This window comes from Triplophysa dalaica, chromosome 2 (assembly GCF_015846415.1).
Source record: "Triplophysa dalaica isolate WHDGS20190420 chromosome 2, ASM1584641v1, whole genome shotgun sequence".
Classification (NCBI taxonomy): domain Eukaryota; kingdom Metazoa; phylum Chordata; class Actinopteri; order Cypriniformes; family Nemacheilidae; genus Triplophysa; species Triplophysa dalaica.
Genome location: NC_079543.1, coordinates 8,852,190 through 8,876,168, shown reverse-complemented (window position 1 = coordinate 8,876,168; position 23,979 = coordinate 8,852,190). Strand labels below are relative to the sequence as shown.

At 38.0% G+C, this 23,979-nt stretch overlaps 1 protein-coding gene across 1 annotated transcript in view; it reads right to left on the bottom strand.

The window, feature by feature from the left end:
• The window catches only part of ctnna2 (catenin (cadherin-associated protein), alpha 2), a 372,393-nt gene that overhangs the window by 86,485 nt on the left and 261,929 nt on the right, over positions 1–23,979 (bottom strand). The gene's annotated exons all lie outside the window — the stretch shown is intronic.

Genomic DNA, 23,979 nt, shown 5'->3' with positions numbered 1-23,979 from the left:
GAATGAGGCAGCTGGCGTAAAAAGCAACAATAGAGCACGGACAAAAAAGAAAAAACTACAGTACGCAGATTGAGATTCTGCAGACAAACTGACATGAAAGACTCATATTGGTTTTCCTGTAGCTCAGTGGTCAGAGCATGGCTCTAGCAACACCAAGGTTATCGGTTCGATCCCAGGGGATTTCACATTGGATAAAAGGGTCTGCCAAATGCATAAATGAAAAGAATCTTCTGTACTGTGTTTCGCCACCAAAAAAAGCATTTCTAAAGGCATGTCCGAAACTCCCCGGGATTAAACCCGTTCAGCCTTACTAAAGTCATGTGGCAGGATGCTGGTCCCTGTAGCCTGGAATAATTTGATATCAAAGTTCATACAGAAGTTGCATGTAACTTCCATGTTCCTTCACTGCTATTATATAGAATGAATACCCCTAACTTTAAGGGACAGTTCCACCCAAATATTTTTGTCATCATTTACTCACCTTCGAGTTGTTCCAAATCTGAATACATTTCTTTGTTCTGATGAACACAGAGAAAGATATTTGGAAAAATGCTTGCAACCAAACAGTTCTTGGTCATCATCGATTACCATTGTAGTTTTTCCTACTGTGGTAGTCAATGGGTGACAAGAATTGTTCAGTTACAACTGAAGTAAATGAAGGAATTATTATTTTGGGGTGAATAGTCCCTTTAAAGTAAAACCGATTACAACAAAGGAGCTTACATAAAACTTACGTAAAACAAGAACTCGACAGTGTTTCTCTATTATATTGCTTGCATAAATCAGTTGCGTCTCTGTTCACCTTTGCAAATCTCTTATTCAATCATCTCACAGTGTGACTTCGGAAAGAAAATGAACAAATTCGTCCAGGATCACACTCTCTGAATCATCAAACCGCAGGTGTTGAAAGATAATGTGGATGTTCTAAGTGACCTACTCAACATGTGTGATGCAATATGTTAATGACAGGCAGTTAACATCAGAAGAGAGAAACAGACAGTGAGGGGGCCTGTTAAATACTTTCTGAAAAGTCTCAGTATTAGACACCTTAATCTGATATTGGCTTTCTGGCTGTTTTTCTTGTCTCCTAAAGGGTTAGTGGCTTTAATTTGTACTTATTTGGGGAGAAACATTATTGTTATGTAAACAAGAAAACTAGATAACCTTAAGTATCTGCTATAGTAGTCTCAGCCTTAGACGTCACGCCAGCTGACCACTGACTGAACGTCTGATGCATAAGGCACACTTTTGTGGAAACACTTCAACATGTTCGAAGTCATCATCTCATAGGTTGAATTTGATGTTGAATAGCGATGTACGTGTACAGTATATGAATATTCTTTATCGTTTCACCTGAAAACATTATGAAGCCGTCTGATCAAAGACGTAAACTATTGTGTTCGCATCGGTTGCAATAAGAATTTATCACGATCGAATAAACGCTTCATTCCTAAAGGTATGCGAAGATCAGAGAATAAACTCATAAACGTAGTTGCTGTTTACTTTTGACATGTTTGTGAATGTACATCGGTCTGATACTGTGGGGACATTTCCACGGCTCTAAACAAAACCCAAACGTGAGTGGTTGATTTACCTGACAGTCATATGCCCTCTTGGTCAATGAAAGCGGCCAAAGTTCCCAGACCTTCAGTAGCAACTACTATAGCAACTACAGCTTTGTTTTCCCCGGTTCTGTAAACTATTTAAAGGTACAGTGTATGAAATTAAGAGGTTGTGAATTGCAACCAAAGTCTGAACTAAACCCTGAAAATTTGAAATAGTTACAGTCGTTTTTTCTTACACATCAGTCTATTATTATGGTTCAAGTAAACCACCCCATTCATAAATCAATTAAAGCGAAGTGTATAGAACGGGCAGATGTTTTTTTCCTTTTGGTCTCTTTATTTCCTCAGAGCGGTTCTCGGCCTGAATTAACTGCAGTGTGGACTAGCCTTTAAGTCGTCACTTGAAAGTCAGGCTCTGTGAGATCCACTATATGTCTGAATGCCCCTGTTGCCTTGTGTTTGACTGTTTCTGTGGCCGATGCCCACAAAAATGGATTATCTTTCCCTGTCATGGTGAGCTGGTGAAATGTACTTGGGTTGAGATGAGGACGGGTGCTCTTGTTAGCGAGTAATTAAAGATTTTGCAGTGTTGGCGGCCATCTCCCTTAGGTCCGATCTGCCAGACAGTACACAGCTGGTTCTTGTGTGTCAGTGTCAGAAGAAAACTCTCGCCGTGGATGACAACACATGTCCCATCTCTCTCTCTCTCTCTCTCTCTCTCTCTCTCTCTCTCAGCAGTGAGACTGCAGGCTGTTGCACTGTATAAACATGGACAGTATTCTATTAAATATGAACAGCAAGACTGAAACAACTGAATGTTTGCAAAAAGATGCTCTAATGGTCAAATGTTTGAGAGTGCAGGATTATGCAATGCAGAGAGGTTTAAGAGGCCATATTCTACCACTTGGAATCAGATTTTAAGTAATCTCTGAGGTCCTCTATGCATATGCTACTTTAGCGAACAAAATATATTTATATCAGATTAACCACCATCACATTTCTTGTATTTTTCTTTAGGGAGAATGGAATATATAACTGAGAAATAACCAAGAAACAATACAAAAACAATTGTTCATATAAGTTATTTGTGCATTAACTATGTTAACATAAAGAGTGTCATGATTACGCTATCACGTCATGTTTATTCTTGTTCTTGGAGCAGAGTCATTGCATAGGTTTAGGGTTTTGTGTGAGAAACTCATGGCTTGGTTTATGTCATGGCTTGATGTAATTGTTACACCCTGTCTATAACGTATATGACACTTGGGTGCATTAAAACAGATTACAAGAAACAAAGAATTACAATACTTCATAGTAGACATTTCTTGTACACATTTGTGTTAGACCATAGTATATTTTCCATAACATCATTAAAATAAATTATATGTAGTCCAAGGTGTCCCAGAACGGAGTTTTCCAAAAGTCAAAAAAATATCTTATTTTGTGTTCCACAGAACAAATTTTTTTTTTTTCACTATGGTGGTGGTCGATGTCCCATAACTGAAAATGTCTTACATTCTTCCGAATATTTTTCTTTGCGTTGAACATAGAAAAGGTTTGTAAAAACCTGAGGGGGAGTAAAGTTATGACAAAACTTTTGTGTGAACTATACCTGGCTATACTGATCCAACAAACGGCAAAAAACGGCCAACATTCTACATTTTCATTGATATTGATCAATTATGTTTTACAAACATGTTTTTGGAGTTTAGTATAAATTAGCCTTTATGTGCAGGCCTAACTTCCGTTTTAAACAGTAAAGAATAAGAATAAACTGTTTTCGTAAAATTCAGCTACCATATGTGTCAATTTACTGAACAAACATTTCCACGACAGTCAAACCACCTCTCTTACTCCAAAGGAACTCAAAAACATGAAAGTTTTTTGAATAAACATGCAAATGTGGACCGCTGAAATGTCAGATTCAGTCCAAATAAGCATTATTCAAGCTATATAATGATCTCTGCTTGGATGTTTTTGTCAGGCCTCAATTGATATTCAAAGCAGTCTGTTAATTAGGCTATCTGCTTTCATTCGAGCGATGACCCTCAAAATGAATTCTGAAGCCATGATAACCTTTAACAGATCTGCCATTTCAAAGACTATCTTAAAAAGCAGCACATGATTTTGTGTGGCACCACAAAGTGCAATTAGGGGGGCATGGCAATAACACCCCCACCCCCCAAATGAATACCTTTCAGCGGTGCAAGAGAGAGGAAACTAATTTAACGAACTCTCAAATGAAATACCTGATTTAAAAATTATGCTAAATTAACAAATTAATAACCCTTTCCATCACGAAACTGAGATGAAATCCAACGTTTTCATTATTCTCAATGTTGACTAAGGGCAAAGGCATCTGACCGGAGAATTGCACATCAGAAGCAACAGCTGAAATGGTGGAAACTGTTGAATTCGGTTTGAACGTTATGAGATGGCTCGAAATTAATGACCATGTTGCCAAGCAACCGTCCTCTAGCGCTGCCTAGATGTTATTAATACACAGGCGGTGCGAGCAGCATCACATTAAATTGGCTAGTTCAATCAATATTCCTAAACTGGATGAAGAGGCAAGCAAATCCCGACGGAATTCAGAATCAGCAATCCCGATGGAACAAGACACCATCTGAAGGCATTTCCCTTTGTTCATCTGGCGCACCGTGTCGTCTGCGCTATCATCTGGATGTGAGTCTGGCAGAGGGGTTAGTCAAAGATACGGCCTGCAGGATTACTACGAGAATAAAAAGGATTCTGCTTTATTCTTATTAAAATGTGCAACGTCAAAGCCTAATGGTAGGCGGTGAAGCTCAATGTTTTGTTTATTTTAAAAGAAGTATGAACTTTTGCCAATTATCCATTTCTCGAAGGGTTATTAAAATCATTGTTTGGGGTAGAATAAGGTTAAAGACTCCAAACGGCATGCTGTACCTCATGTGCCATACATAACACAACTGGAAGGAGTTCAATGCGAATACATGAGGACACAACAAAGTAACTCCAGCGCTTTTAGTCTGTCTTTTAATCTTTTAGCAGAAACATGATCCGTACAGCAGGAAACAGAAGTATCCCCGGGCAAGACAACACACTTCCCCCTCTTTGAAATCTGCACAGAAAATGATGTACATGGACAGCTACATGGGAAAAAAGGGCTAAAAAGTACATTCAAGAATAGTTTTGACGTTTTCACAGAACTCAAGAAATGCTTCTCGACGCTTGCTGTTTAATGTAAGAGTTTCCCTGGGTACACTGGGAACTCCAGTTTAAAGTCATCACACTTGTGTGGGTTGATTTATTACACCTATACCGGACGGCTGATGTACCTCCTGCTGTCTGAAAAATCTGCAGCTTTTACATTTGTTCTATATTAGTATTTGATGATGTACAACACAACATCATAATGTCTGAAGGATGTTTGTAAAGAAAAAAGATTGAAGTGGTCTTTGTGCAGTGGCTTCCAGGTATCATATATTTGGCTTTTATACAGTAATCATATGCAATTTATTCCGAATGGACTGTTTTATAACTTCTGACAGAAATGTAAATTGTTGGTTTAATTGAAATAAGACAAATATACATTTACCATTGAGACGAAATATGGTTTTGCGTAAGAATAAAGGATGTATTTTAGTAAGAAGAAGTGTATTCTCTTTCATGTTTGTAAATGGTTTCTGTGTTCTCTGTAAAATAAAACACAAGAAAATGGAGGCAAAAATGCACTGATCAATGAAAATGTTCTCTGTTTTCATCCTTAAGCCAGTTAATATTACTACAAATGACTACAAATGAGTTTATTGTTTTAAAAAAGGATTTAAGTAGACTGTGATTAACAAAATGCAACTCAGAAGCATGAATTGCCAATTTTACAGTCTGGTTCTGAAATATAATATGCTACACAACCATAATGTAGTACATGTACAGTGGCATTTTCAGTCTGGGTTTTGAATTACCAAAAAAGTTGGACAACCATTCGCTCAGATTGTTCTTTCACTTGAGATGCAGCTTACTCTGTCTGGGGCAAGAGTATTTAGTTAAAGAAGATGTCAATGTCAATAACTTTACTTTAGGTAGCAAATAAAATCATGTGCTTATGCCTGATCTCATTCATGATCAAGTGAACTAAGGAATTAATAAAGTATTGAGCTTAACTATGACATTAATAAAGAGTAAAAATTAAGTTTTAAAAGTTATATTTATCTTATCTTTCATGTCAAATCAAACCTTTAAAGTGTCAGTCAGGAAAAGTTTGCGTTTCCAGCTTCTGCCCCCCTTTCTGGACATCAAGGTTAACACATTCTGTCGCTCACAATACGTCGGTCACTCTCCAGCTATAAACATTATTGTTTCACATTACGGGAAAAATTGCTTCAGTCAAAACCAGGAGACAAGAACGACCCAGAAGACCAGTTTAAAGACCCGCGCTGAATGCTGTTGCTAACCCCACACCACTTACAGCCAATTTAAAATAGAATTACAGCTCACCTCGCCATGGCCTTCAGACAGACCGAGGACACGGAGGAGCAAAAGAACGATATGAAGAATAAGAAGCGGCCCAGACTCAAACTGGCTTCAAATTCTCAGTCTGCAACATTTGACTGTTTTGAATAGGGACAGTAAGAATAGAAATTTTCAATATTCATTCTTTATAGCCTGTATTTTAAATGCTGCACTGCATTGCATTGTATTATAATACACTTGCCAAAAATTACATGTAAATATTAAGTTGTAAATCCAGCTCCTCATAACTATTTAATAAACCATCATATATTTTCTGATTTACTTTGCATCAGCAAATATGAATTCAAAACCAAATTCAGTCCCAATTCCTGTTGGGTTTGATCTGATGCCAGTGTGCGATTCAGTTTGCTTACGTCTGCAGTGCTCGGCCCGAGACGCTGCAGCAGCGTTACTCAACCCCCTATTTTTTTCAAAGCCAAATGCTAATGTGTCATTTACCTGTCACTGGGAGGTTTAGACGACTCAAAAAAATAAAACAAATAATGCCCTTTATTCTTCATTCAAATGGGATGACAGGTGACTTGAAACTTTAACATGAAGCAAAGCCGGCAAAATATTATCAAGCAATTTCTCTTTGATGTATAAAATGTAGCTACATGTTAAGATCAACAAAGACCTTTGTTTAGTAAAAGCTTTATACATCACCTCCAAGTTTCAAATTATGGTCGTGCCAGGATATGATATGAATAAATAGCTATTAAATATAGAACAAGCGGTTCGATAAGTCACACATGAGGTTCCTTTTTCAATTGCACCTACATGACACACATGAAGAGGTTCATTCAATGATTTCTCAAAGTCTTCGCGTCTGAAACGACACAGTCATCTATAATGCAAAAGCTTTAATATTTAATGTAAGAAATATGTTTATCATTCATAAAAAAAATCTATTTGGACTTGAATTCTCAAATGAATCTTTGTGCAGTACAAGACTTACAAGAGGAAACATTGTCAAAAACCTTACTGTCCTCTGTACGGAACATGAGGTCTTTTGTGTTTTGGAGGACCATCTTTATCAAACTGTGAACAATTTTTTTTACTTTTGTGGAGGCAGCCATCAACAGACCACATAAAGGTTGAATTCCTACAAACAGAATTGACAGGATAATACCCTAATACCACTAGTCATAAATGATCTCCTCCCTCTCTTCACCTCTAGAAAACACATTGGATGTTCAGGGACAATACCGTACCAACACTGACGCTTTCGCATTTTGTGTTTTGATTTCTCACAAACCATTTTACTGTCAAGCTTAAATTTTGTTCCCCCGATAAATCATCAGATAATCAAAGGGGGTGAAATGAAGGCGTGGACGACGTGTGCAAGCACAGGCCATGTGAATCATCAAATCCAGATATAAAGACAGGAGACGAGCGAGAGAGAGAGAGAGAGAGAGAGAGATGTCCCGTTTACTCAACATAATAGGATGTTAGATCACAATTAAGATGCGTTCAGCGCAACAGCCGTAATTCACATGATCTGCCACTTTGATGGGGCCTTGTCGAGGTGTGGAACAATGAGGATATTGTGATTACAAGATTGAGAACAGAGTCGAGGGAGGTGACGATAGTCTCACCCTTCTACTTTAAAAAGGCACTGCTCTCACACGCCGACGCAAAGCGAAAAACAAAAGCATGGCCATTTTCTCATGGTTTTATGAGATGTAATCCCTCATTCTGCTATGCAATTTCTTGGTGAGAGAGTCAAAGACCTGCACTGAAAAGATGATTTTAATAAGGGTATTTTGGTGTAATTACACCGAGGTTTGTACTTGATGTGATGAGTGGGTGACGGAGAATTGCCTGGTGCAGATGTGCAAGAGAGGTCAAAGAATGGCACCGTTCCATTAGTTTAGATTTGCTTTAAGCGAGAGGCAGTTACATCATAATCTTCACATCGTGCTGATTTAGAAATCAATGGGTTTGGAAAATCTTTGTAAGGTGAACGTAAACAAACGTTCTGTCGGTTGTGCTACGTTCAACTTCAAGTTTATTAGAGGAGATAAAAAGAACGGAATTGTTGCAAGCCAGATTTGAACTTGTGTTTCGGTTAGAGCGTCATGTCTCAACGTATAAGAACTGCCAGGCTCCTATTTAATTCCAAATTAATCCTTCGGGTTAATTCGGTGTAAGCCAGTGTTAATTCCTGACTAATTCTATGCTGACTTTTTATAGTGTGTTTTCAGATAAATCGCACAAATTTGCATACTAATCACCGTATTTTGTTCTTGGAGTGCCAGATTAATAGTAATGGCTTGATTGTCTGCCTGCGCTACGTGAGAAATCATATTTATCATATATTTCGCTCGCTGGTACTCTTGCGTGACTCCTGTGGGCTTTGTAACAACTCGCGGCGGCCATGCATCAATGTGTCACAATATAAATAGGCACACTTAAAAAACGGACTGAATTTAAAGTTCTGCGCACAGGTACAAACGAATGCACAAGAGTCAGCTGCCGACAGACGAAACAGTGTTTAATAGACGACAGCTGAGCCTGAAATAGATTAGGGCTTTTATAATACATCAAATAAACAACGATGGCATTTCGCTTATATTTTACAAGAAATACAGAAGGGCGGCTTTCGGGAGGGCAGAAACCGCATTTACGGCAGGCGAGTCTCCGGAGCATCGAGGAGTTTGCAAAACAAATTAAATGTGACCGCTTGATGGATGTATTCATTTTTGATGGTCCCCCGAAAAGGCAGAAGGCTCGCCGCTGATCATAATGTGGCGTAATGCAAATGTTTAAAAATAAACCTCGGCTTATGCGCTGATGCGTGCTACGGGATCTGAGGCCTGTGCATTGCGGGGGGAAGAGTTATTAGGCCAACAACAAAACTGGTTGTCTGGTCCTGCTGCAGAGCAAAGTACACAGCAGCCATGCAGTCTGAGGAAGGCATGAACTGAATGGCAAGTGGGTGCTTGAGAGAGAGAGAGAAAGAGAGAGAAAGAGAGAGAGGTCAATGAGAATGAGTGAACACGGAAACAAAGACCTACAATAATGATTGAGGAAAGGTTGGAGGTTTAGAAGTTCTGCTGAAAGGCTTGAAATAACTATTAGCCAGACAAAACAGGAGGCTATTTTTGGCACATGGTGCTCACCGATGAACCAGGCCAGTGACACGACAAGAGCAGCTCAATGAGAGAAACAAAAAGCGACACGAGAGTGTGATAACTTAAAAAAAAAAAACAGTTATTCATTATGTTATCATGTTTTTATTGTTTTATTGTGTAATTAGCTGTATTCTTTTATTCTGTATTCTTTTAGCTTAAATCAAAACAAACCAACTGCATAATTGGAATGCCTAAGAGTTTTGGAAAAAACTCTTTCTCTTTTCTGTCTGTAACACATGTACTGAATCAGATACTTCCTCTGAAAGCCAAATCTCATAATATCAGAGTCTGCAGGATAAGGATTAAGGATGTCACTAAAGGACTTTGTTATCCGTTACTCACGCTGATATCAATACTACTTTAATACCATTGTACACCTTTCTTAAACAACCAGGAGTGGTCTTGTTTTCTGTTGGAAATAAATTTGTTAGCATGCCAATTTATAAATGTTTTAATTATTTGTATTTAATTACATTATTTAATAATAATGATTTATTTAATTACTTGTTTATTTGCAATACTGGATCCAAAAATTCTGGTGAGTTTTGGACCAATTATGAAACTATACTAAATATCAAACTAATTTCAATACTAAACATTATATCGGTGCTTCCATAATTAAGAAGCACACACTAAATCATACTTGGAACATAGTATGACAGCAGGTGTCCACATATTATATATGTGCTTTTATTTTTGCAATGTATTTAACATTTCCTTTGCACTATGAATGATGATTGGCTGAATTGTGGTTGAATGTGTGTATAGTGCTTTCAACCATGAATGTTGTTCCCGAGCTGCTGTACTGCCTTGGAGACCCCTCGTGAGCAAAGTTAATTTAAACAGATTCAAACCTTGAGCCAAAGACCTCCCTTCTTTATTACTGGATAAAATCATAAAAACACGGACAAATGAAATATTTTAGAGCAGAGCAAAGCAAGATATATCAGTATCAAAATTCCTTTTTCCTCCAGGTTTCACATGACTGTGGAATATCTGGAACGCCAACAAGAGTGCATTCTGTACCTTTTGTACTCAGTAGAAATATCTGAACTGAGATCCAGTCGCCTACTTTTTTCTAGTGCTCTTTCTGTCTTACATACTTGTACTTATGTTTATTCTGACACATCACACATCACTCCCACAGTCCCTCTATGCACACACCTCATGCTTTGTGAATCCAGTGCCGAGATGACAAATACAGCCTTGAATTTGAATACACACAAACTTGGATAGCAGAAAACCGCTCCGTGTGGAGACGCCCCTTATGTCAAGACTCAGGGGGAGCCTTTGCTTTCCTTTAAGGAACTGCTCCTAATACAGGTTCATAATCCCATTTCATCAGTTCATTCTCCCCCGATGCTCCCTCTCTCATTTCATTTTTCCTTCTGACTTATGGATCAGGGTGATGGAGTGGGGACGATGCAGCTCAGAGGAAGAATTTCCATCTGAACCCCTCGGGCTTGTGGGAAATATCAATTCCCGCCACTGCATCAGAAAAATCAGACAGGCTCCTACTATTACTTCACAGCTCGCGGCTCACTTTTTCTCCTCTCTTAACACTCACACATATGTTTTCTTTCTCCTTTTCTCCTTTGATTTCTGTTCACCCACGTGACAATGTCACGAATGTCTTCTGTGTGCTCTATTCGCAAACAGTTTTACGAAAGACCCAGGGTATCATCTCGTAAAAAACACACATGCACAAACACAACTGTTGGATTTGATCCTGCATTAAAAGTGAGGAAGAAATGGGAATGTGCAAAGGCAGAAACTGACGTGAACATATGCCAAACTGAAAAGCAAGCATGCAATTTCTTTGTGCACCTACACGCCAGTGCACACCTACTCAATTTTCCAATTACCGGAGGGAAAATAACTGAATCATAAATAAATGAGTGACCACATTTACATGAACAGTATGACTCACAATTTCGATTATATTATTTAATGCTATTCTGAATATTCACTGGAACAGAATATTTATACTGTATATGTATATATATAGGCATCAGGAGCACATTTACAATAAAGGTAAAATAGAATAATAATACAAATTAATGTGTATAATAATGATTCTTATTAAATGTAATAAATCATAATAATAATGATTATAATAATACCTATCATTATTTATACAATTCTTGAATAAAATTTAAGAATCAAGATATATAAATGATATATGCTTTCCTGTAGCTCAGTTGTAAGAGCATTGCGTTAACAACGCAAGGTTGTGGGTTCGATGCCAGGGGATTGCAAATACCTATGTAAAATGTATATGATAAAGCAATGTAAGTCGCTTTGGATAAAAGCGTCTGCCAAAATGCCTAAAAAAATATTAAAAAATAATAATTAATAATATAGTAAAAAGATACTCTAATGGCATCAGATTTGCTTCTGTCATTATACTGTACCTAGCATTCCAAAAGGGCTAAGCTCAACTTACTTACAGAAGAGCACACAACAAACAACGTATTTACTGTTATTTTACTAGCGTGCCTATTTGGCAGGAGAAGATGAGTGCTATTACACTGCAGGTGCGGTAAAGGCACAGGCTCGTGTCTCATGAACCTGTGTCAGCACAACGGTGTAAATCACTCGCTTTAGTGATAGATGACACCCGCTGAGGCTCCAGACAGCTTTGGCTTGCAGTTAGTAATGGAGAACAACACTTTTCTCAAATTCTAAACAGTTGGACGGAGGGATGTTGGAAGGATTGTCGGTAAAGGTGTGAGCTAAACAGTTACTTTACCTGCCACTTGTATTCTGATCACCGGGTCCACAGAGCATTTCTGCACCATATGAGCGACTAAATGAAACTGCCATCTGTTTACCATGTGGACAGGACAAGTGGTGACCACCATGTTGTGTTTGGGATGATAGGTTTCTAAACAAGCTTAAACAGCAAACAACTTTGGACTTCCAAGCTGGTTTCCAAACATGTCTAAGATGGTCCACTAGCTAGAACACTGGGAAAATATTTGGTGTTGGCTGCGGGGTAGATTCACAGTTGCACTTGATATGAGATAATCTCCAGTGCTTTTCCAGTCAACTGGACATGTTTCCTAGATGTTTAGTCACTTGTAGTATTAAGATTTACACACACAAGATCAGCTGTGAGTAGATCCTCTGTATGTTTGAGAGAATTGGCAGGAAAAAAAACGGATTTTGCTTTGGTCCCAGCAGACTGTTCCAGGTTTCTTAAGCCAAGTGATGCTTTTCATAAGCTTGATCACAAACAAATCCACATGGTTTGACGAAAAGAACATGAACCTCACTCAAACACACCAGGGTAGAAAAGCAGCCTGGGTGTTCAAAGAAAGAAAAACAAGGTCATCAAAAAAAAGAAACTTTTTTAACCCTGGATGCCAGCACGACACAGCCATCTGTGATACACTGCGTGTCCATGAAATGTATAAATCGAGATTTTATCGATCAGATTTGTTCAGTACAAAACCTCAAAGATGTCTCTGAATAAACAATCGTCCTTGTACCAAAAAATTGAGGAGTTGAACAAAAGTATATTTCATATTCCTGTATTTCATATTTCAACTATATGGGTGGCAAGCTCAGGTTTTGAAAGTTTCTGGCGAGCTGAATATTACAGCAGAGTCGTCCCAGGGAGATTTTGAAAATGACTTTACAAGCATGTTTCATCCATTACGCTTAAAAGGATGTGCACTCTGCATTCTGAAAAGACTTTTATCCAAGAGGAAATGGAAAGATTGTCTGGAATTTTTTTAAAGATGACTGATTTTACTTTTTTCTGAAATGGGTGAAAGTGTATTTTGGTCAAATTGACTACATATATTTACGAAACACAGCTTTAAAATATATACATAAATACAATAGAAAATATGTCATCAAAGAAAAGAACATGTCAAACCAGGTGAAGAGGTTTAGGAATGTAATCCAGTATTTTCGGTTTCTAGGTTCCAATCCTACTTTTGTTAACAAACATTATAAAAACAAAAAATAAAATCACAGTCAATCTGCCAAATGCACAAATGTAAATGTTTCGAACCGCAGTCATGCAGCAGAAACTCAAGTCAGAGCAAAAGCCTGACCTGTACCTCCAGTTAAAGTGACACTGGTGCTACTCGGACATGTAACAGATGCACAAGACAGATGTGTGAAACAGGCCTAATCCTGCTGGCTATATGACTAGACCGAGCTGATAAAATCAGCACCAAACACGTCTCTATGGAGATCCACAGGCACCATCTGAGCGCCAATGCAGCAGCTGGAGGATAGATGAACAGCAGTAGCAACCACCATGCACGGACAGCCTCAGAAAAACCAGCAGCCCTCGGGATACCCACTTCCTGGACCCTTAACAACAGCTAATAAGTGATTGGCTTGAGATTGCACAACTCATCACATGAAGCCATCTGAGCTGCGCATTAACACGAAGATCAGGATGCGCTGAAAAATTGTGAAATCTAAAAACTTGACGTACAGATTTTACAGACGTGACCCATGAAACGAATCAGAAGTTTGTGAATGTATAGCTTATGTGCTATGGAGTACCTTAGAAAAACGATCAACTACCGTATTATATGTGGTAAGTGATTATTTAATTGTCAAAAGTTTATTCTCATTGATTCTCATCCACCAAGTGAACGGCTTAAAAAAACGGTCCTTGTTCCCGGACACTTCGACAAGTCATCCAATCAGAACAGAACTCGCCAGCTTGAAAAGTGCAAAATGCATCAGACAAAGTACAAAAACGACTGAAGTTAAGATTAGATCTGATTCAAATCCACCTCTCCGATATGAGATCTACGTAATGTTATTTAATCATTCCACTATGCCATGACTCCATCAGGAATCAAAGGTTTGCTGACTGGAGCTCAAAGTAGAGGCCATGAAATCAAGAGTCTTCTACTTCTCAATGAGAAGCCGAGTCGAGAGGACTGAATCAAGTTGCCATCAAAAAGCGGAGCTATAATTGACTTTGATTTCCAAGTAAGAAAAGCAGAGCGTCTAATTACGAATTCTAAAAAGACAGGACGAACGTAAATATTCCTTTATATGCTCTCTTGTCACTCTCGGTGAGAAAGGGAGAAAAGCTTGCTCTCTCTCGCTGTCTTCCATTCCAAAGCAATGTGTTAAGAGGTGCCCAGACCGTTTCGGCATCCGTCAATGAATGCACACTTATTAACCGTGGCCTCACCTAAGAGCTGACGGGTATGAAGGATGCATGCAATTATGCTTTACATTCTAAGCAAAGTGAGGGCTGTTAGAAGTCGGGATAATTAGTTACCTAGTAACAGCCCTCAAGTCAGGAGGATGCCTAAAGTACCTAGGCTTAAAATACTGCCTAGGTACGCAAAGAACCAAGGGTCTCTGCTATGGGGGGGGCAATTTCTTATCCAACATCAGAAATGCATGTTTCATTTTCTTAAAATCTCTTGAAAACTATTCAGTGTGTGCTTAATAAATGCTGAGTATCTTCCGTCTCGCACAAATCTTTCCCTCCCGCTCGTTTCCACTCATGTTCTGTGACTCTTTGTGACTTTCAGATGCAGACATAAGGCAAACAAAACTGTTTGCTGAAAGGAAATTGTGCGTTGTCAATATAGCTTTCCCTACGTGCTGGAAAGGTTGAGAGGGCACAGTAACAATCCGGTCTAAATGAGCTCGGCTTAAGTACTCTGGACCTGGGGTGTATTCCAGAAAGCAGGGTTAACCTACTTTTAGCTTAACCCTGAACTCTGGGTTGATCAACCCAAACCTTTCTTACTCTGGGTATGTCGGTTCCGGAACCCATTTGAGGAGTAAGTTAAATCAACCTCCCGCAAGTTACCCAGAGTAAACGCTCCCTCACAGGAACAACATGAAGACACTGCCAATGGATCTCAGATTTCACGAGTCACCATGGAAACGGTTAAAAAGCTTAACGTTGTTGTAAGTGAAACAATGTTATAAATTGCAAAGAAGATTTAAATCTGCATCGATGTATAAAGTGCTAAATTATAAAACATAAATATTTGTAAGCTACTGTATATGTGTAAGGTTTTTTATACTAAGATGTTTTAAATATAAATTCATCATGGCTATCTCTGTTAGATTTGTTGAGATGTTTGTACCCGTTGCTCTGCAGTTAAAATACTTCAATATTTTTACATCCTTTAACTGTTGGAAATTGTAAGGTGTGCATATACATCCATTGATATTTGGAGAGGTTTTAATAAACCTAATTCAAAGTATATACAGTATTCTATATAAATACATAAAGCCTAAAATTAGTTTAACAATGCAAGGTTACATTATTTAATTTAAAGATTAAGTGATAAAGTTAATAATACAATTAGTTGTGAATGCTGAATGGGTGGAATTGGAAATATAATTGTAATGTAAAATTATAAAATATTATACATAATCTGTGTTTTCATTCCCACTTGATACTCATATCTGCAGAAAACCCCTAAAGCTAAGTAACATTTCCTTAAAATTAACTAACCCTTGAACATAACTTGCTCCGGAGCAGGCTATCGTCCAAGAGTGAGTTGCTATGGTAACTTACATACCCTGAAAGTTATCTCTTTTTTTGGAACCGAAAGTTGAGGTTATCTGCAAAATAACCCTTAAATTTACACGGGTATGTCATTTAACCGGCTTTCTGGATTACCCCCCTGGTAGGTGGATTTGACTCGCAATAAAAACCTGAAGGTAACCATGACAACAGGATGACAGGAAATACTGTCACATGCTAAGACTGTATGTGGTAAAATATGTGTTTGTTTGGCACGGAATGAGCGAGGACGATGGCTTTGAAGTAATTAACGTGACTGGCTCATGCGAGATATGGTGCCTGCTTTCCACAAAACACACCGACGTGTCTGAAATGCCATAAAACAACCAGTTACCCATTTATAATGTAAACACATGTAGTTTAATTTAAAGGATTAAAGCTGATTAGAGCATGTTATTGTTGGTTCACCTTGCGGTGCTGACAAACACATAACTGTCAATGTTTGGTATGCTCATTTTTGTTGTACATGTCAACCTCAATGCACAGAAAATGACATCACATTTCCGTAAGGAGTGTATCTAAGCACACAACAAAGGTCTGTTGCAAGACTACTGTAAGATAGTTGGCAGTCTAAGATGATTGGCAGTCTAAAATCTGTATGGGATGTTTTGTGTGGCCCTTTGATATTTCGCAGCTATATTTACATCATTTTTCAATCAAACTGCAGTTGGATTGTTTTGATTAAGTAATAATAACTCAACAAATACACTAACAGTGTATCTGTTTCATATACTGTTGCAGTAAAAACTGGTAGTATAAACTAACTGAAGCTGAAAGTATTTTAAAAATGTATTGTGGACGAATATGGGTTATTATAATGCAATGTGCAAGCTGACCATATGGACAGGGAAAATACTTTCATTAATTATTCACAATTATTCTACATTAAATTATCATCCAGTTATCATCCCTACCAGCTGATCAGAAACCCACTGAAGCAAACCCTCAAGCAATCACTGATGCAGGCAGCATCCAGCCTTCCCAGCATGGCACTGCATCTCTTCGCATTTATTATCATTATAGCATCCAATGTGTCTAATGCTGGCCTGGAAAACAATGAATGGACCAAACACATGCATCTCCATTCCTTCTATTTACTTTAATTCACTCCCAGCTAGAAACCCAAGGACTGTTCATCCACTTGAGAGGAAGGAGTCTTAAAGACGCATACAGAATATGTGCAGAAGTATACTGTGCATCACACGTGTCCGATACTGTTAAGATGAAGTTTTATTGATTTTCCCATTCAGGCGACCTGGAGATGTTTATATGAACACGTAAAGTTCTGCACGTTCTCCAGGGATCGGGTTGAAATCTCTGACACAAGCGCACACACCTGAGTGGCTTACACCACTTGAGGGAGATGTCGATGAAGTCCACTCATGCTCCGGTGAGCGGTGATTTGTGCATGTTGCTTCTGTCCGCTGCTAGCTGCAGTTGATTTGTGCATGCGTGAGTTTGCTGGCCGGGCTGTGACACTTATCTCAGGACAGAACTGTTTTTACTGCCATAGCTCTAGTTTGGGGAGCTCTTGTTTGAGCTCACAACAGTGATTAGAGGTTACCTGAGAAAGACTTCCTCCACTGTTCAGCAAAACACAAACATATTTTTACTACAGTGTGACCAACATTCTTTTTTGTATTGCAACCCTGTCATCATTCTTTCTATTCTGACTTTCTCTAACTCCACTAACCAATCTGTTTTTACTGGCCTTACCACTCTGAATAGAACGGAATAAAATCTTTATTTATTGACACAAACGTACGTATGTTTCTTTCTTTCTGTCGTTCTTCCAAACAACCAACCACCCATAATTTATCATTAATTCTTTCTTTTTTCCTTCCTTCCTTCCATCCATCCCTTCATCAATCCATCCATCATTTTTCTTTTTATTCCCCCCTTCAATGTTCTTCATGTTACATTCTTTTCTATTTTTCCATCATGTTCTATCCTTTACCTTTCCATATTTTTTTCTTCGCCATTTTCCCCTTCACTATAATGACACTATAATATCATTTTCCTTCTTCTATAATGTCTTCCTTTCTTTCTTTCTTTCTTTCTTTCTGTCGTTCTTCCAAACAACCAACCGCCCATATTTTATCATTAATTCTTTATTTTTTCCTTCCTTCCTTCCTTCCTTCCTTCCTTCCTTCCTTCCATCCATTCATCAACCCTACCTCCTATCCATCCATCGTTTTTCTTTTTATTTCCCCCTCCGATTTCCTTCATGTTATATGCTTTTTTATTTTTCCATCATGTTCTTTCTTTCTTTCTATCTTTCTTTCTTTCTTTCTAGCTTTCTTTCTTTCTTCCATTCCTCTTTCTGTCGTTCTTTCTTGCCTCCCTCCCTCCCTCCCTTCCTTCCTTCCTTCCTTCCATTCATTCATTCGTTCATGCATCCCTTCATCAATCCATCCATCATTTTTCTTTTTATTCCCCCCTTCACTTTTCTTCATGTTACATTCTTTTCTATTTTTCCGTTATGTTCTATCCTTTACCCTTCCATATTTTTTTCTTCGCCATTTTCCCCTTCACTATAATGACACTATAATATAATTTTCCTTCTTCTGTTATGTCTTCCTTTCTTTCTTTCTTTCTTTCTGTCGTTCTTCCAAACAACCAACCACCCATATTTTATCATTAATTCTTTCTTTCTTCCTTCCTTCATTCCTTCCTTCCATCCATCCAATAACCCTCCCTCCTATCCATCCATCATATTTCTTTTTATTTCCCCCTTCAATTTCCTTCATGTTACATTCTTTTCTAATTTTCCATCATGTTCTATACTTTACTCTTCCATGTTTTTTTTCTTTGCCATTTTCCCCTTCACCATAAGGATTTTTTTCATTCCTCCCTCCCTTCTTTCCTTTTCCTTCTTCTGTTATGTCTTCCTTTCCTTCAATTTCTTTTTTTTCTCCTCACTTCCGCTGGCTCTGCAGAATGGGATCAACTGTCTGATGGAAGCTCTGACTCATGGTAGCGGCGGTTCCCTCTCTCTCTCTCTCTCTCTCCTCTCCAGACATCAGAAGCCTCACACAAGCCCAACCCTTAATCATCATCACTCCACATTATCTCAGCAGAAGGCCAATTAGACATTAACCACATCATGCACCCAGAGACCACTCTCTTTAGCCACAGCTTTAGGCTCAATAGCACACTTCAAGAAATCTTCTTTAATATGAAATGCTGTTAATTGTCAGGTGACATGAAAACCAGCCCAATGGCATGAACTTTGTTATGTGACAAGCCACAGCAACAGTGTCATCTGAAGACAGATAGAAAAACAATATTGACAATGCCAGACAGAACCCGGGACATGATGTATCAAAGCATGATTCAACGGATGATTCATGAGCGGGATTATGAGAAAGCATGACAGCAACTGATGGTATGACAAACTGCATTGTGACGGTAATGACAGGCGAAATAGCCTGTTTGAACATGGAGCTTATGGGGTCTCACAAGCCTGCAAATCAAAGCATTACCCAATTGGGACGTGGTTCATTTTGCATGTTAATAAAGTGTCCGTCTAAACTACATAGTCACTGAATGGAGTTTGATCAGGGGGGTGATAGCTGATGCCACCAGGGAAATGTCTTATTTTGGTTTCAAGCTGTCAATGATCTTCATGCTTGTCTTGTTTGTACACCGAGGCTTATTAAAAGGGATTGAGATGGGATTAATTTATATTGTTCAATAAAACACGCCCAAACGGGTGTGTAGATCTTTTGCCAGACCAAATAATCGTCTAATCTAAGAAAAATCTGAGAGAACATGTCACAATCAAAAAGCATATGAAATAGTCACAGATCAGTAGATTTGTTTAAAAAAGAAGCAGGAAAAGATACAATTATGTAAGTATAAACAAAACTAAAAAAAACACATTTACTGTAAGAATCAGAAAATGAAAAATAGATAGTTTATGCACACAGAGAATATATTTATGAAATTTAAAATGTGAAGGTATATACTATTATAGTTCAGACATTTCAGATTTAGATAAAGGTGCATTTTTTTAAACTACTGCAATGTTTTAACAACTGACTCCGGTATCTTGGCAGATCTAAGCCCACCAGTCTGAATCTCTTGCTAAAGCTCTTTTTCACAAAAGAAACATCTGAGAAACAAGATAACTCTAAAGATTCTCTAACCCACTGCTGTATAGGAGAAATAAATTAGAAAACATCTATTTTTACATCTAAATAAAAAAATAAGATGCCACTGAAAAAGAAAAGAAGCCAAACATTGAAATGGTGCAGCAAATCACAAGTTACAAAATAAACCAATGCATTACAAAAAAAACTGATCTTAACAATAAAAAGGGTGTTTTAAAAATTGGTGCTAACATGATTTGGCTCTGCAGAACCAGAGCTATAGTTTCATCACGCCAAAGTACCTTTGGTCAAGATGCCTCAGCTGTGACCCAGCTAAAGAACCTCTCATAGGAGAACTGAATCAATATGACTCTAGCCACAGGGCAGGACAGACTAGCTGTGCGGCAAATAAACTTCCTTAAAACAAGATGCATTTACTTGAAAAAAATAACCTAAGATATTAAGAAAACAAGGTAGACATTAAATGCAAGAAAAACAAATCAAGTGAGGTAAGAGAAACTGCACGACAGAATAGGGTTATGCTTGTTTCAACATACACCTCACTGGACAAGGTCAGACTTCTCTAAAAATATATAACTTTTGTATTTTGCCTTTTGAAGCAAATGTATTTTGATGTCTGATTTCTTCCAGCATTCCGAACAGGCTTAGCAACAAGTGTCTTGAGCTATGGACAAAGAAGGAGGTGAGAAGAGAGAAACAGAGGGAGAATGAGAGACGTGTGATTATTTCCCACACTGTTTTGTTCTGACAACTCAAATGTACCCCACTTGCATTAATGACTTCCTACAATCCAGAACCACTACATCGGACCAATGGGCAAAGAAAAGGGCCACTTGAGAATACTCATTGCCTCCACTAAGACTTTTATATTCCTTTGATGACTCATATTGTGTCCAAATGGCCCACTGAGAGGAGTGACTCTCATATTTTTGTCTGAGACTAGCCCTGTGGATTTTTTAAGGGTTCGGGTAGAAATCATCCCCTAAAGGAAATGGGTGACTTCTGTGGCCCAGCAGTCTATTATCCAAGACGAAAAAAAAAGACCAGATATTTCAAGGAAAAGCTTTCCCTTGTCCTGAGTAGTAGAGACAACGCGCAGGTCTGCATGCAAATACTGTACCTGCGGCACAACTCGGGCAGAAAGGGAGAACTTAGTGACAGGACTGCTAATCCGGTGCAGAGCGTTTGATTGAACACATCCTGAACCGCTGTGCTCTGCCTGGCAAGAGCGGCCATTTTAAGTCTCATCAGGACCGGGACAGAGCAGGTCTCCATTATAATAGCAGGGGAGCACATTACACGGGCAAAATCTACAGCAGGTGTAAGACAGGTTTTCAGGCTAAGCTCCACATGTACAGCAATGTGGAAACTGTGGTTAAACACTTAACAATGCAGAAAATATTAAAAGGGAAATTATCGGGATGTTGATTAGGTGCGTTGTACATAAACAGAACGCAGATTTAATTCATGGTATTGCCGTCTTGGTTCGGTTCGGTTTCAGTACTGGGGTGGGCATAATAACAGTATTCTAGATAGCCTTAAAGGGACAGTTCACCCAAAATTAAAAAATAATATTTCATTCAACCTGTATGACTTTCGTTCTTTATAGAACATAAAATTTGACTTTCAATGTATGGACACAAAACCACTTTTTTTATCTTCCTTTGTGTTCCACAGAAAAAAGAGTCATATAAATTTTTTGAACAACACCAAAATAAAAAAGATAAATGATGACCGAATTCATATTGTCTGGTGAACTATGCCTTAAATATCTACTAGTATCTACTTAACTATGTCAATTCCTGTATCAGCACCCGAAGCAGTGCACTATAATGACATGTTTATTCAAGTTTTTATTTATTTATTTAAACTTTATAGTTATCTAAAAGAACACAGTTATGGTAAATATGGGCAGTGATCAAATATGATATATTTATGGTCAATGGTCCCAGAAACTGGAACCCTAACAGTAACCCCAGTAAATATATGATATTATATTAAATGTGATATGATATAAAATAAAATAATATAACATGATAGAATATTATGGAATATATAATCTGATATAGGGTAACGTAAACTCCTCAGCCGTTAGCAGTGACTAAATATATAAGGAATGGTTGGAAATCTCACATCTTCTGTTCTTCTGCTGTGTCAAGTCATTACTGGGCACCAAGTCATTAGCTGATGGTGCACCCATTTTTTACATCTAAAGAGCGATGGGCAAGGTGGAGGAGAGACGGATCCGACTTAAAAATGGCCACGGTCATATGCTTTTTTGTCTGCCTGTAGAACTCAACGCATCCATTTCTCTGCCAAATCTTTGCTGAGTATTTAGCGTGTGAAAGTAGTAATACATTTCAGGCTTCATATATTGATACAGCAGAGAAATGCTGCTATTCTATACAGTACTATCATTCAAAGAAAAGATTGCGAATTTGAACTGTGCTGTGGAAAGCTTCAAAGAATGGGGTAAATGCTAAAATGAGTTGGCATAGAATACCATCTTGTCAGCTTCTAAAATGTGTTGATGAGGCTGTCCCAATATCACTTTACTTCTCTGCAGTGTTTAGCAAAAAGCTTACATACTGGGTTTCTCCTCAAGACGTAGGAGTTCATGTTTTAAGTGAAGGTAATCCAAGCAGATACTGTTGTCCTTTGCCAATTATAGGACTAAGAAGACTGTGTGTGTCATATTTTCACTACAAAATTAATTCAGATTTCACAGTGTGCCGAGCAAAGGAAAAGACTGATCTTAAAATTATGAAAGCCATCAGAAAGGAGGCTAACCAACAGACGCATGCTAGCTTCATGTACGGGATCGTCACAGCTCATTGTCCTTGAAAATTAATCGAAATGAAATGACAAGCCCGGGGACTGCAATCCACGGAGCACTGCAACAAGGCTCCTGAGCGGAATATTTATGTAAGCCTGCCTAAGTGGCAACAGATGATATCTGTATTCCAACTGGATGGCGCGACTTGAAATGGCGGTGATAAACAAGCTCGGGCAGAAAGCATTATGAAATGTAAATTTGTTAGTTTAGGTTTGTGATTTTATTATTATCTTTTCTTTCCAGAGCTGTGCCGATGAGGGCGGGGTTGGGCGTGAGGGGGAGGAGAGTGGACTCGCCTTGCTGTGGACTGTGTCCGAGTGTACATGTACCAACTAAATGCAATGACATATGGCGCATGACGCTATTGCCATGTTTGCTGGGCGCACAAGCTCATTTTTCAACAAGCTAACGATCTGAAAATGCAATGCTTACAGTACAATACCATTCTGAACACACTCTGATGGTCCAATTGGGATACATTCATCTTGCAGAGAGGCTGTGTCAGTGTTGGTGTGAGGAACACAACCAGCCATCAATACTCGCATGAAAATGAATAATATAATATAATATAATATAATATAATATAATATAATATAATATAATATAATATAATATAATATAATATAATATAATATAATATAATATAATATAATATAATATAATATAATATAATATAATATAATATAATGTATTTCCTCCTAATTGGTTTGTACCTAATATAAAAAAATATATGTGACTGAGTTACAAAACTAGTCTTATAAGTCACCTGAAAACTGAATAATTATGCTTTCTAGTGATGTATGGATCGATAGGATAGGACAATATCCGGCAGAGAAATAAGTGTATAAAACTCTGGAATATTGAGAAAATTGCCTTTGAAGTTGTCAATCATAGGCACTGTAGCAGACCATCCACTCACAAAAAGAAAGTTTTTATATATTTAAGGTAGGAAATATCTTCATGGAACATGATCTTTCCTTAATATCCTAATGATTTTTGGCATAAAAGATTTTTAACTTGTGTTTCTTATATTAATATATAATTAAATGTTTTATCAAATCAAAGCCACAGGGAACTGAAACACTTATACAACACAACTAAAGTCATTGGAAGGATATTAATCTGCAATAAGCAAACCATGTACTAATAACAGATAGATGGCGTGTTTCAGTTCATTTAAAAGAAGAGGGAGATGGGAGGGTAATGATTGTGCGCCTCATTTAAACTCTAGTTTAAGCCCAGCCTCTCTTAAATATAAAACTGTCTCAGCCACAGAGAGAGAGAGAGAGAGAGA